This window comes from Saccopteryx bilineata, chromosome 1 (genome assembly GCF_036850765.1).
Source record: "Saccopteryx bilineata isolate mSacBil1 chromosome 1, mSacBil1_pri_phased_curated, whole genome shotgun sequence".
Classification (NCBI taxonomy): domain Eukaryota; kingdom Metazoa; phylum Chordata; class Mammalia; order Chiroptera; family Emballonuridae; genus Saccopteryx; species Saccopteryx bilineata.
This window is the reverse complement of record NC_089490.1, coordinates 379,338,867-379,352,312: the sequence shown is the minus strand read 5'-3', so window position 1 is coordinate 379,352,312 and position 13,446 is coordinate 379,338,867. Positions and strand designations below refer to the sequence as shown.

Here is a 13,446-nt window from a genome sequence, read left to right as displayed (position 1 = left end):
TCAATTCCATTCAGATATGACAAACTAAGAAGAACAGGGCAAGCTTTGGATCTTACAAGGTCACAGAGCCTTTCCAGACCTCAACAGAAGCTAGGGCTCTGTCCTTCTACCAAATACACACATCTACATCTGGTTTTACATGTATTTTGTGAGAGCCCAACCCACCAGAGACCATCCACTGACCCCTACAGATCTATGGATGCCATGGATCTTTAAGAAATCTTTTTTGCATTCAGGTTAGATTGAAATTAAAAGAAAACCTTTTAGTAGAGTCAGGGTTGGGAGACACATTTCTGTTCTTACTCTCTTAACTGACCTTGGTGTTGTTCCCCTACAGGGACACCAGGAAGGACTCCACTGTCCCTCTCATTCAGCAGCTGAAGTGTAAACCATGCATCTGGCAAGGTCATTCTGGACTTCTGTGTGGAATGCCATGAAGAATTCACCAAATTTCCTACCACTCTGAACTTCAGCATCTGTCTCCCCATTAACCCCTTTTCTCTATTCTAAAACCAAATGATCATAAAGTGAGGAAAGTATAGCAAACACAAACAAACAAAACAAAACAAAAGAACCCAGGCCTTATTTCTTATTACAGTCACAGCCCTTTGTAGGTCTTTGAAGAAGCAGAGGAACTGTAGCATCCGCGGTTACCCTTACGATGCTTATGTTTCTACATCGCTAAAGAGGCCACACAAGTGATTCTGAGTTTGTTCTGTAGACCACTTGTATCATCATCACCTGAGGAGGAGTTAAATTTGAAGGGTCCTAGGATTCCACCCAAGATCTCTGAATCAGAATCTATACTTTAAAGAACCTCCTGTAACCAATCTGTAAGCACTCTCACAGTTAAAAGGTTCTTGTCATAGATTCACTTACGTGCCTTCCCTCATTTCCCACAAAACAATAACAAACTCCAGGAGACATCGGTCTTGAAGGAAGGATTCCTAAATGCCAGGAAACCCTTGAAAAGTTCGAGACAACACATTCAATCCAGAGAACTCACGCTCCAATCTGTCTGTGGAGATTCGATCACCATGTTATTTTCTGACTTGAAATAAAGCAGCTCCTAATGCTTGATACCACCAAATTGGTAAATTCAACAGGGCTCAGCTACTCACAAGTAGGAGTCCCTGGAGCCTGAACAAACAAACTGGGCCTCAGAACACAGCATTTACAGAGGACTTTTATAACGATCCCTCCTATGAGGAGACTCTCATGGCTGGCTGAGTCATCCTTTACCTGATCCCACCCCCACCTCAGCCCTACAAAAGAGTACTTAACCACCCTGGATTTTAGCCCTCATACCCAGGAAAATCAGTGTCTTAGCCTTCAGTGGAGAGAAATGATCATCAAGAAATTCTTATCACGCTACTATCAATACTTATCCATCTCCATATATATATAAATATGGATATATATATATATATATATTATAGCTTCATATTCATTTTGAAATGTCCCCTAATTTTTGTGAGCAGTGTAGATAATGTCTAACAGACACTATGCGGGGTGCTGGAGAGAAAGGGCAGATGCCATCTGCCCTGGTAGACCATTCAGCAGGAACACCACTTCCAAAACAACGGCAGCTCTCTCCAAAGTCATCTGAGCACAGTCCCCACCTCCTATTGGGGATGGAGTGAGGCAAGAACAGAGAGAGACAGGCCTCCTGCTCGCTCTGTGTGTAGAAACGACCAACCTTGACAACAATTTCAACTACGTTTAAAAGCAGGACAGTTCCCCTTCTCTCCGGCAACCCCATGCCCTTGCCCTCACAGGAAACCCATCCTAAGACATCAAGTTGGCAGGCAGGGTAATGCCCCTGAGTTTCACAAAGCAGCCTCAGCCAAAAGCAATCTCCACTCTGGCAGAATAAAGCCGTTGGTTGTCTGGATGGCTGAATGTCTCTCCCCGAGACAATGGTGTGTTTATGTGTAGGAGGGTTAGAAGCAGGTTGTTAACATAAAACCCACCGTAAACAGAGCTGTTAATTCAGTTGCTGGCAGGGGCTTCTGTTATCTTCTGAATACCTCCCAGAGGGTATAAGCCCTACCTTTTCATTTGAGTTGGCAGCAGAGTTATTTTTTTGCACCTGTTGCTCTGCTCCGATAACAACCAGTTAAGCATTGATTTGTTGGAAAATAAACAGAAAAAAGCAAAGAAAGGCATCTGCCCGAACAGCCTGAGCTGGTTTGACTGAGCATTCATGCCAATTTGTTTTTCTTATAAAAATAAAAAAAAAAATCACACACACATTCACACACACAAAACCCTACATTTTCATTTGGGATGCTACGCACCCCCCTCCCCACTCCCTTCAAAAAAAAGAGGGACTCAAGCAGACCAGGCAGCGCTGGTAGGGCCTGGAGAACAGAAGACACTGTACTTTTCCATTGGCTGGCTCTGCGATGGCACTGAGCGGTGTCCAAGATCTGTAGAATGACATGGCCAACCTCCAGCCAGCCCAGGTTAAGATCGTGAATCAGATTAGCAAGGGCAGAGAAGGGGCTGCCAGGATATGATCAAAACCAAACTGCACTCTTCCAAATTGTTGACTGCCAAGAGTCAATATGGTTCAGGGAGTAGGTGTGGTCTAAGGGTGACCTCCTAAAACATAGACTCAGGTTGCCTGACTCTCAGTCTGGCCTCTCCCACACAGACTTCCTACGTCCAGTGCTGAGCAAACAGCATAATTTGAAAATCCCGGTCCCTAAACCATAGCTTTCCCCATGGGGAAACGAGGCTGCCCATACCTATCTCAAACTCGCTCATGTCCTGCAGAGTGACAAGTCCCAGGTGGAAAGGACCTATGCTCAAGGTACAATTTCTGCATTAATCCAAGGCATCATCACACTCTCATTTCTCATCACTTTGTCAATGTCACATGATGAGCTCAAGCCAAAAACGGCCACAAAACGCTAAACAAATCATTCAAATGGAGATCATGACAACATTAATTAAGCAATGGCATCCTCACCCAGCCTTCAACACACACAGAACAGAAGAAGCCTCTTAACGTCTCTTTTTAAGCTTTAAGAGGAAAGCACGGGTCGTGGGCAATGCACGAAGTTCCCCTCCACCTTCCCCCAGCTGTCTCTGAGCCATTGGCCTTCATTACCAGCAGACCACTGGCTTAATGGGTGGTGGGGGGTCACAGCAGTGGGGAAAGGCCAGAAATGCTGCTTCTGAAGGCACATTAAGAACAGGGTGTTCTGACAGGAGAGGGATGTGGCTGGCTGAGCATTCCCAAGCATTCTTGTCATGAGCAGGGCAGGGAGTGAAGTGCCTCAGAACCAAATCAGGCAGCCAGAAAAAGAAAAGATTTAACAACACTCTCAGTTGACTGAAAAATAAATAAGACCAACTGTGCAGGAATGCAGAAAGGGTGGAGGGAGGTAAGAGCGGGGATTGGAGCCAGGGAGGGGTTGGGATGGACGGGGACAATGGATTCGGCCATTTCAAGGGTCAGGTTTCTTCCTAAAAGAAATAACAAGATGCTCCAGCTAAGGAAAGTTCAAGAGCCACCAGTATGGAATCTCACAGACTATATAATTAAAAAACCACAAACTATGACAGTGATAAAGTTCCTATTTATTGAGCATTCAGGATGTGCTAGGAATTGAGCTAGGCTTGACATGAATTATCTCTAGTTCTTGCAATAACCCTGGACGTTGGTACTAATATTATCCCCATTTTATAGATGAGGATGCAGAAAGAGTTTAAGCAACTTATCCACAGACACAGAGCTAGTAAATGGATTGGATTTATTATAATAAATATATTGGGGGAAGGGGAGTGCAACAGAATTCTTTGTAGTTTTGAAAATGGCTCTTTGTATTTCTAAAGAGAAGGAGGAGGTCTCTTAGGATTGCACACTTTTATTTTGGAAGATGAGATTCCTTTAAGTACAACTCCCATAATTTTTTTCCTTAAATGTGACTAGGAGGCATACTAATCACCCTGCTATATATGAAAGTTCCCTTTAGCATACAGCAGTGAGGATGCTACAAAAGTACTAGTTCATGGTCGCTCAAACCCATCCATCAAAACTTCAGTCTGGCTTCCTGTTGAAAACCCCAGATTGACTCAGGGGCTGGGCTTGGCTGCCTGGAGCCACCTCAGACTTATTAGCCAGGGTAAAAGAGCACTTATTATTACTGAAAAGTTAAGGGGAAACTATGGCTTCTTTGGAAAAGCACCTGATGTCTGAGCCATCACAGGTCCTGATGACAGACCCGCCATGCTGTGGGCATCACCCTGACAAGAGGAAGACTGTGGATGTGTCATTCTGGAAGCCTGAATTCCATCACTCCAGCAAATAAACCCAGGAAACTTCTCACCGTTTTCCAATAAGTCAGGGGTAGTCAACCTTTTTATACCTACTGCCCACTTTTGTATCTCTGTTAGTAGCAAAATTTTCTAACCACCCACCGGTTCCACAGTAATGGTGATTTATAAAGTAGGGAAGTAACTTTATTTTATAAAATTTATAAAGCAGAGTTACAGTAAGTTAAAGCATATAATAATAATTACTTACCAAGTACTTTATGTCGGATTTTCGCCAAGTTTGGCAGAATAAATCTTTATAAAACAACTTACTATAGTTAAATCTATCTTTTTATTTATACTTTGGTTGCTCCGCTACCACCCACCATGAAGGCTGGAACACCCACTAGTGGGCGGTAGGGACCAGGTTGACTACCGCTGCACTAAGTCCATGATCCCGTTTCAAACCTTGGACCAGTTTATAGAAACTTAGCCAAAAACCACGGACAGAACCTCTTAATTCCCCAAAGCTCAAGGCTCAGCTTTCTACCAGAGATGGGTTAGATGAGCAAGATAAGGATGACAGGGACCGCCTCTCCACAAGAATGCCCCAGCCCTGGGAGTTGTCATTCGTTTGAACAAACTCACCGCATCCAGGGGCAGATCCAGCTACATAATCGGCAGGGCTCGGTGCAAAAGAAAAACACAGCGCCCCTTGTTCAAAATGTATAAAGCATTTCAAGGCGGCAACAACAGCACGAAACTGAGCACAGGGTTCTTCTAATGGAGGGGTCCCGTGTGACTGCACAAGTTACAGACCCGGGACACAGACCCTGTCTAGGGGTCAGTCCTTACTTTTGTGTTCACCTGCACCACAGAGAATGGGAGGGGGACCTTTTTCTGCCTTTGCCCCAGGAACAACCATCTGAAGTAGCTGAAGAAATAAACAGAGTATGACATTGAACGTGCCTGCAAAGGTACCTGGTTCACAGCTGGCTCTCAGCAAATGTTAGCTATTATCACCACTATTATTATCACTATTACCATTATTTTCGTTATGCCAAGGTCCCACAGCAACACAAAACTACCCATAGGCAGGAACAATGAGTGGGGAAAATATATACTGCTACTGTATTGTAACGGGGACCAACCATTAGCCGACACTGTTCAGAAGTCTTTTCATTAGCCCTATGCTAGAGATTGCTCTGAATTAGGAGTTCTTCACTTTCTGTTTATACCATGGACCCATTTGAAGTCTGATGATACCTATAGAACCCTCCTCAAAATGTTTTTAAATGACAAAATAAAATATACAAGATTAGAAAGGAAGTTTTTATTGCAATACAATGATCAGAATACTTTTTAAAATCAATGTGTGATATATATGTACTTCTATATTAATAGATAAAATAAGGCTATCTCGTACCGGTCTACTAACCTTCAAGAAATATAGGTAGTGATGAATGTCAATATTTTGAGACAATTTGCAACAGGTGTAATGTGGCCTGAACCTGCCTGTAACTCTCTTGGTGACAGTCAAAGGTACAGCTGATACTACTGCAGAGTTTTGCCTACCTTCATATTAAAAGAAAATGTTAAATTTCAGTTAGGTTACTGAAAATGAAAACAACTCTTCTCATCCAAGTTCACAGTCCCTAAATTTTCTACATGGGCACAGAGAGACCCTTGGATCCCAGATATTAGGAACTCCTCCTGTTTTATTAACAGCAAAGACTGCTTCTTCAACTCAGATAGCTTCTAGAAACTACTTTCACATGGCCAGAAGCCTCATTTGAACAAATTATAGGAGGCAGACCCCATAGTGCCTTGGCATAGTAAGTAGGAATATTTTTTAAGCCACTAGAACACCCAGAGCAATGCCGTAGCTGCAGTGATCAGTAGATATGTAGAAACACTCGTGAGAACTGTAGGGTATGCAATGCTGTATCAAGTTGCAGTTAGCCATGAACTGCCTAGAGGGGGATCAGTGTTTTCTGGAGGCTCCTATAAGCCAGGCATTGAGACACAGGGATAGGAACGCGTATGTGCCTGCCCCAGGTCTTCACTGGAACCCCCATGGGTGGTGGTTTGCGCTAGCTCAAGACAAAGCTCAGTTTGGAGGTCCCGCATGAGCACAATCTATCCACCACCCTGCCACCCACCTTCCCCAGTGAAAACCTATTAACATTTCTTTCCCTAAGTTTCATTGCAGAACCAACATGGATCATTTCAAAAAAACAAAATCCCAGAATTGTTCATCCACTTCAACCCAACAGAGACTCACTGAAAACACTCATGTTGAGGATTTATACTCAATTGCAGCTCTACACGTTACTAAGCATGTACTCACAAGCATCTGTCTAGGTGCTTTCAGATTCTGCGTCTAAATTAATCCTGACAGCAGTCCTGTGCAAATGCCATTAGCCCCATTTACCAGGTGGGAAAACTTAGGTTCGAGGGCTTATATAACTCACTCAGGGTCACTCAGCTACGCATCAACAAAGCCAAATTTGAATCCAGGTATTCTGAGTCTAAACCTAGTGTCCTTTGAACCATGTTTCAGCTGTTTCCAGGTAACCAGAGCTCATAGCCTCCTACCCCTTTTACACACAAGCAAAGTCTGCTCATTGTTTGCGTCCCTCACTCCATCACCTTCTGGCCAATGGAGTTACAATGCCATCTAGGTGTGCTTTAATTTCATAAGCAGATGCTATTGAGACAGACGCTAAATTTGCGTCAAGTCTAAAGCCTACTACAAAGACCAAATAAGTCTCATCAGTAGTCACCACGAAGAAAAGGCTGAAAATAGCCTCATCTTTAGGACCCCACTTACCTGAACTACCAGAATATAACATTATCTCCACTGAGGGAATTATTGAAAAGATCCCTATGAGGGATCTCCAAATAACCTCTATGAGAACAGCCATATTCTCCGAGATCCACTATCATATAAAAAAAAACAAAAAAAAACAAAAAAAAACAAAAACGGAAGACCTCCATCATATTTCAAGAACAACTATTCAGACTTTTGGAAGAAGTTTACGTCAGGCTGAGAAAGAGCTGGCAGGGTTACAGAAATTTCTCAAGTCCATAACTGGACAAATGAGGGTCAACTCCCAGTCCTGTTTATTTTGTGTTTGTAATACAAGGTGAGGGGGAAGTGGCAGAATATGGAAATCTAAGTTCACCACAATTACAGTATCGCAGAAAGTGTGCATCTAGACAAAGTCGTGCAAAAGTAGAAATAAGCAGTTGTGCTAAAATAGTGGGGTTAATGAGGTGGTGTATTAGACTAATAACCAAAATATACTAGACATTGGGGCTGGCTTTGTTTTCATCAGAAAGTAGTTTTGAATGCACCCCTATCGGCCGTATTTTAAATAGATTCCTACCTTTAATAACAATCAAGATGCTTCTGAGAGAGAAGGGGAGGGGGGGCTCTGAGGGCCAGGGTGTGGAAGAAGACTGGGGGGAGAAGGTAACGTGAATCTAATAAGCCGGAACAATGGGTCCAGCCCTGTGAAAACTAGGGGTCCAACCCTATAAAACAAACTGAACACGGAGTGTGGTTAGGAGCTAGTGAAATCAATTTTAAAAGAGTATTTTTACAGGGTGTTTCATTTAAAATGAGGCTAATTAAAACCCTGGGGGCCTCTTTAAATGGGCCACCCTACTTGACCCTGTTTCAAGGTCTCGTTGCCCCAGACACAGGCCGAGGCCCTCTGGAAACACCAGAGTCTCCATCCAGGTTGGCTGTCCAGTGGCTCAGCCAATCATACACCCCTTCTGTTACCCCTAGGGTCTTCCTCGAGGAGAACTGAGTCCCTGTCCATCCAATCTACCCAATAGTTCATAAACAGTCAGTCAAGTGAGCTGATCAGCACCACACAAACTGACTTCGCACCATGGGTGTCTGAACGGTCACTTTTCAGCAGACTGCTTTGGTGGTCTATGGAGGCGTCATTAAAAGTGCCTACTCGTGTACATCGACAGCTCCTTGTGGTCAGTGGTCACAAAACAGTTAGTTTCATCAATTCCATAGTCCCACCGACTGTGGATACAAGAGGCCAATGGGAACAGACCCGAACCCCCTCAATAAAGGCTCTAGGTATCCAGTCTTAATATCTCCACCAGCTATATCCTTTAGCCAAAAATCTGAAGACTCTAAAGAAGCCATTTAAAGGCTCCTACTGATTGTCTTTTCTGTCTCATCCTCAGGAGGGCACCTCCCACCCCACTCTCAGCTTCCACAGACTCCAGGTAGATCTGCTGACCTTCGGGCCCAACCCGGTTCTCCCCTGTCATCAGACTCTGAGGATTGAAATGGGTTTTAAAGACAATCGGATTCAAACGCCTTTGTCCAGATGAGGAAACGAAAGCCCAGTGGTGGAGTGTGCTGCTCTGAGCACGCAGCTTTGCCGGCACTAGAGAACCAGGTCTTCCGACTGCCGGTCTGGGCCCTGTGCTGAGCAATGCTTTGTCCACATTGCTCTCCAGTCCCTCAGAGGGTGAATCTGAAATACTTCAGGGAAAATTCTTAAAGAAACAACTTTTCCCCTTTCTGAAATCCAATAAAAGGGGTGGTTTTTTGTTGTTGTTGTTGTTGTTGTTGTTGTTTTTATCAAATAACTCTAAGGATCCGTGGAAATTTCTACTCCAGCACATCGCTTCTTGACCTCAGTGCCATCCGGCCTGAGCATATAGGTCCCATTCTGATACCAGTGCCGGTCTCCCTACCCCACTGTTTGTGTCCTGCACAGCTTCCTGCTCTGGCCCTTTAAAACCCTGCCCAATTTAACTAAACACAGTAGTCATATATTTCTAATAAGAGCACAACTGTCTGCACCTTAGGACAAATCACATTATTTAAAATCACATTATTAACAACTAAATAAGAAAACATTCAGACGAGTTTATCTTTCCCATCTCTGCAGTTATTAAACAGATGGAAGAAAAGCCTGTCAAGATATAGCTGCCTTCCTGCCTCTGTCTTCAGATGACAGTTCCTACTGCAGGTCTGGCTTACCCAAGCTGCAAGCCACCGCACTCGGTCAGTTACCCAGTAAAAAAGCCAGGGTGAGGACGCGTGGCTTCTATACACCAAACCTGCAGTGGAGTCCATGCCTCCTGACCGGGGCCCCACCCACGACAGAAATGATGGTCACTCTAACTCGACCAGAAAGCCATCTTGACAAGAGAAATGGGCTAAAACACAGCAAAACGGTGTCACCAAAAATCAGGTTCCAATTTTTATATTTGGTTCCATAAAACTGTGGTGTTGCTTCTCAAGTGTGTTAGCAGGTTGTACCATGGCATTCTGGGTACCAACCCCACCCAGAGGTCTTTGAAAGCTCGCATCTCTTTGATAGAGTTTAGAAATGATTCAGCCTCAGGTGAGAAGACTGAACAACTTTTTAATGGTTTGTATAAATGTCTATGTCTGTGCTTGATGCTTTAACATTGAACACTGTTTTCACACTGGGTTTTCAGGAAAGCAAGATGGTCTCAGGAACACAATGCAGGGCTAAGATCCCATAATTTGGAGGTGGGGCTGAGGGGTGTGAGGATGAAATAAAACATTACAGGATACACAATAGCTCAATTCTACTTCATAGCAGTGAACTTTGGCCCAAAGCACTCACATTCTGATGGAAGACCTGATATGAACTCTTTCCAGTTTCCAACTGGCTCACTGAATGCGGTTGAGTAAATATTTTAACCTCTCAGTTTTCATTTTGTCTCAGCCTCTCAAGGAGTCAAAGAGGTATTAAAAGAGGACCTGGGTAAGGTTGGTAAATTAATGGAAGCATTAACACGGAATCATAAGTATGAAGGTACAAGGCTTCCCAGAGGTCCAGAAAGACCCAAGGTGCTCCCATTTTGAAGAGCTCATGATACGGTTTTTAAAATAGTCATGGAGATGGATGTCAAGTACAGTGCAGGAAAAATAGTGAATAATATTCTTATAACTGTATATGGTGTCAGTTGGGTGCAAAACTTATCAAAATGATCACTTACTAAGTTATATAATATGTAATGTCTAATCACTGGGTTGTATACTTGAAACTAAAAAAGAAAAACTTAGAATATATAAATATAACAAAATTTTTAAGTGAAAAAAAGGTCCTCAAGTGGTAAAAATGTTTTAAATATATCAGAATTTCAACTCTTTTGTCTTTAGCCTAGTTTCAAATGTTGAACCAATTTGTTGAGCTTGTCTAATTACTATAAATTGTGTCCATAGGAAGTGAAATAAAATAAAATTTAGTTTAATCTCTTAAAAATTTTTAAATAAAATAAATAATAAATTAAAATGTCACAAAAAGTTTGTTTACATTTAACAAATAGAAACTTATTAACACAAAAGAGAATATATGATTGAGTTTGAGATTTTACAGATGTGGCGCCTGGATCAAAGTCATCACCCTACCCGCAACTGTCCTAAAAAGTCCTGGCCGAGCCGCCATCTTGAATAATAACAGGAGAAGTTAAACCACAGTTGTTCCCTCAAAGTTACTTTCTCTTAAAATGCCTTTGTAAAATATTTTGGAGACACGGAAAGAAATAGTCTCCAGTATACTTATTTTTTCAAACATAATTACAAGCGACCCTCATTTAACTTTTCATCATTGTTTTGAATATCTATCCACATAAGCCATTAGCGATTGCTATGAAAGTGATGTGATCTACAGTATTAAAAGGTGGAATTAGTGGGTTATTTTGTAGTTTATAATCCTAGATCTCAAAAAGAAAACAAGTGGGGCCTTCTACAAACTCCAAACACAGCTATTAATGTCCCTGTTCTTCAGCGCCTTTTCTGATAACATTGCTTATCCATGCAGTTCATCCTGATAACATGGCTTCATCTCCCCGATTGGAAATTCACTCTCCCTTTGACCTCCGTGGAATTAGCAGACAGCCACTCATGACCCCCAAATGCCTTTCGTACATCATACAGCTCTTTCTGGACACATCCTCATACCCATGCCTACAGAATTAACTCCTGCATTAGATCTTCAATCAGAAAGTTCTCAGAATCTAAACATTCACTTTCTACCTGCTACTCAGGTAAGAAAACAGCAAAGACACCTGTGCACTTAGACTCACAGAATCTAGCTCTTCATCTTAAAAAAGACACATGTTCCCACAATACTGGAAGTATACTAAACCTTGGCAAAGACAAATGGCAAGGAGGGATAGAGCAAAAAAGGACAAAACAAGACAAAACAAAAAAGCTCACGAACACAGAAAACAGTGTGGCAGTGTGGTGATTGCCAGGATGGGGCTGGTGAAGGAGGGTGAGGGGGTATAAATGGTAACAGGCAAAGACTTGACTTAGGGGCAGGGGTGAATACACAATACGGTGTACAGAGATGTGTTATAGAATTGGCTACCTGAAACCCGTATAATTATGTTAACTAGTGTCGCCCTAATAAATTCAATTTAAAAAATATCACTTTCCCGACTCAGTGTTGTTATTTACCAACAAGAAGATTAATTCTGCACTGTCCCCAGCTCCATCTACCCTGGAGTCAGTATTTCTCCATGGTATCCAAACAAATTCAAGAGTCCCTGACTTAGAAGGCATTTGGTCTTGCTGACTCACATCTGCCTGTGTGGTCAGAGTAGTCCATTATGGAACAAACAAAGGCTTAGTTTGTCACCTTGCGATATGGCGAAACTCTTTGCCAAAATTTTTTTTTCTGAACAAAGTCATTTTAGGTGTGCAGCTCTCCCCAATGCCCTTGCCAAGCAGGGCTGACTGACCACTTTTTCAAATGTGGATGCTAATGTCCTTGCTTATTTCTAGCCATTTCCAACACCAAAAGATACTAAAAAATGACTGCCTTTCCCTACAATTGCGTCAGAAAAAAATCACCCACAGAGGACAACTCTAAACAGTGAGAACCTGAGCCCCAACAGCTAGTGAGCCCACCAGCCCTTCACCGAGCTAGCTGTCTATTTGGCTAGGAATTCAACCCAAGGAAATGGCTTTGAGACACAGATAGAAGGAAACCAGGGGCTTTTGAATTCACAGTAACTGCAAGTCCAGGCTCAATGCAGGGAATTCAGATAACATTCAAACTGGCCCCCAAAATACAATTGTATGAAGACCCAGCGAGGTAAGCACAGGCGAAGCGAGCTTACTTCCTTCCTGCTGCCTCCGGGTGTCTGCTTTAGTTTCACCTGTCTGATTCAAGGCAGGCTTCTCTTTCCACTCAGGTGGTTGGATTCCAGATTCAAAAGAAGGTTTAAAAATAAGGACTTACCTCATTTACTAAAGATTCTGGGTGGGAAATCCAATAGCTGTGGCTGATAGAGGGGAGGCAGCAGGCAGCCCTCACACCAGCTCCTATGGGGATGGGGAACCAGAGGCGTTATCACGTCTGAGCCCTCATCAGAGTGAAGATAAATGCATATGACAATAATTTTAAATCATTTTGTAGGATGTTAAGCAATAAGCCACCAACCGGGAATTCCCTAAGTCACTTCCCCCTCTTCTGATTGGCTGCCAGGCCCTTTAAAAAAAATAAAATAAAGGATTACAAACATTGGCTCATTTGCATTTGGCCAACTCACACGTTAGTGTTCAAACAAAACAGGTCTAACCAGGTTATGCCTGTGTCTCAGGAACAGAGAGACAACCTGTTAATGGATGAGGAATTGATTTTGTGGTGACTGTTCTTTTCAGCTTAGAGGCTGTTTCGGGTGAAAAGGACCATACGTGTTCCCCAAAGACACCATCAGGAAAGGAGAATGTAAAAGCCAAGTGAGCAGGAATTCAAACCCAGAGGAGAGGAAGGCATAGGGGAGTGACATCTGCCCCATGTGCTCATCTGTATTTAGTCCACTGTGCTTTGGCATCAAGATCTTCGCCCTGGCTATGCAGGCACCAGGTTCAGAAGGGGCTCCCAGCCAGGTGGCCCACACATAACATGGGTTCTCTTAGTCGGCACTGCAATCACTTCTTTGACGGTAGCCCCCGGCAATTCCAATGGACTTTGAAAAGCCAGTCTCTCCTGGCCCCAGGTAAGAGCCTTGGAAGACAGTTTAAAGAGAGGGTCCCAGGAGCGAGGCTCCCCTCTGAATCGTTCAGGTGGACAGTCAACTCTCAACAACGCAAGAGCTGAGTATCCAGCTGGCAGATTACCCACGTTCTTTACTTGCTCTTGACACTTA

The 13,446-nt window shown here is 43.1% G+C and overlaps 1 protein-coding gene across 2 annotated transcripts in view; it reads right to left on the bottom strand.

Moving 5' to 3' along the window:
• The window catches only part of EHF (ETS homologous factor), a 43,012-nt gene extending 30,318 nt beyond the window's left edge, over positions 1-12,694 (bottom strand). For both annotated transcript variants that reach the window (XM_066251258.1, XM_066251259.1), the window contains exon 1: positions 12,537-12,694. The gene's annotated coding sequence lies outside the window, so the exon portion shown is untranslated. The remainder of the gene's footprint in view (positions 1-12,536) is intronic.
• Between the last annotated feature and the right edge of the window lie 752 nt (positions 12,695-13,446).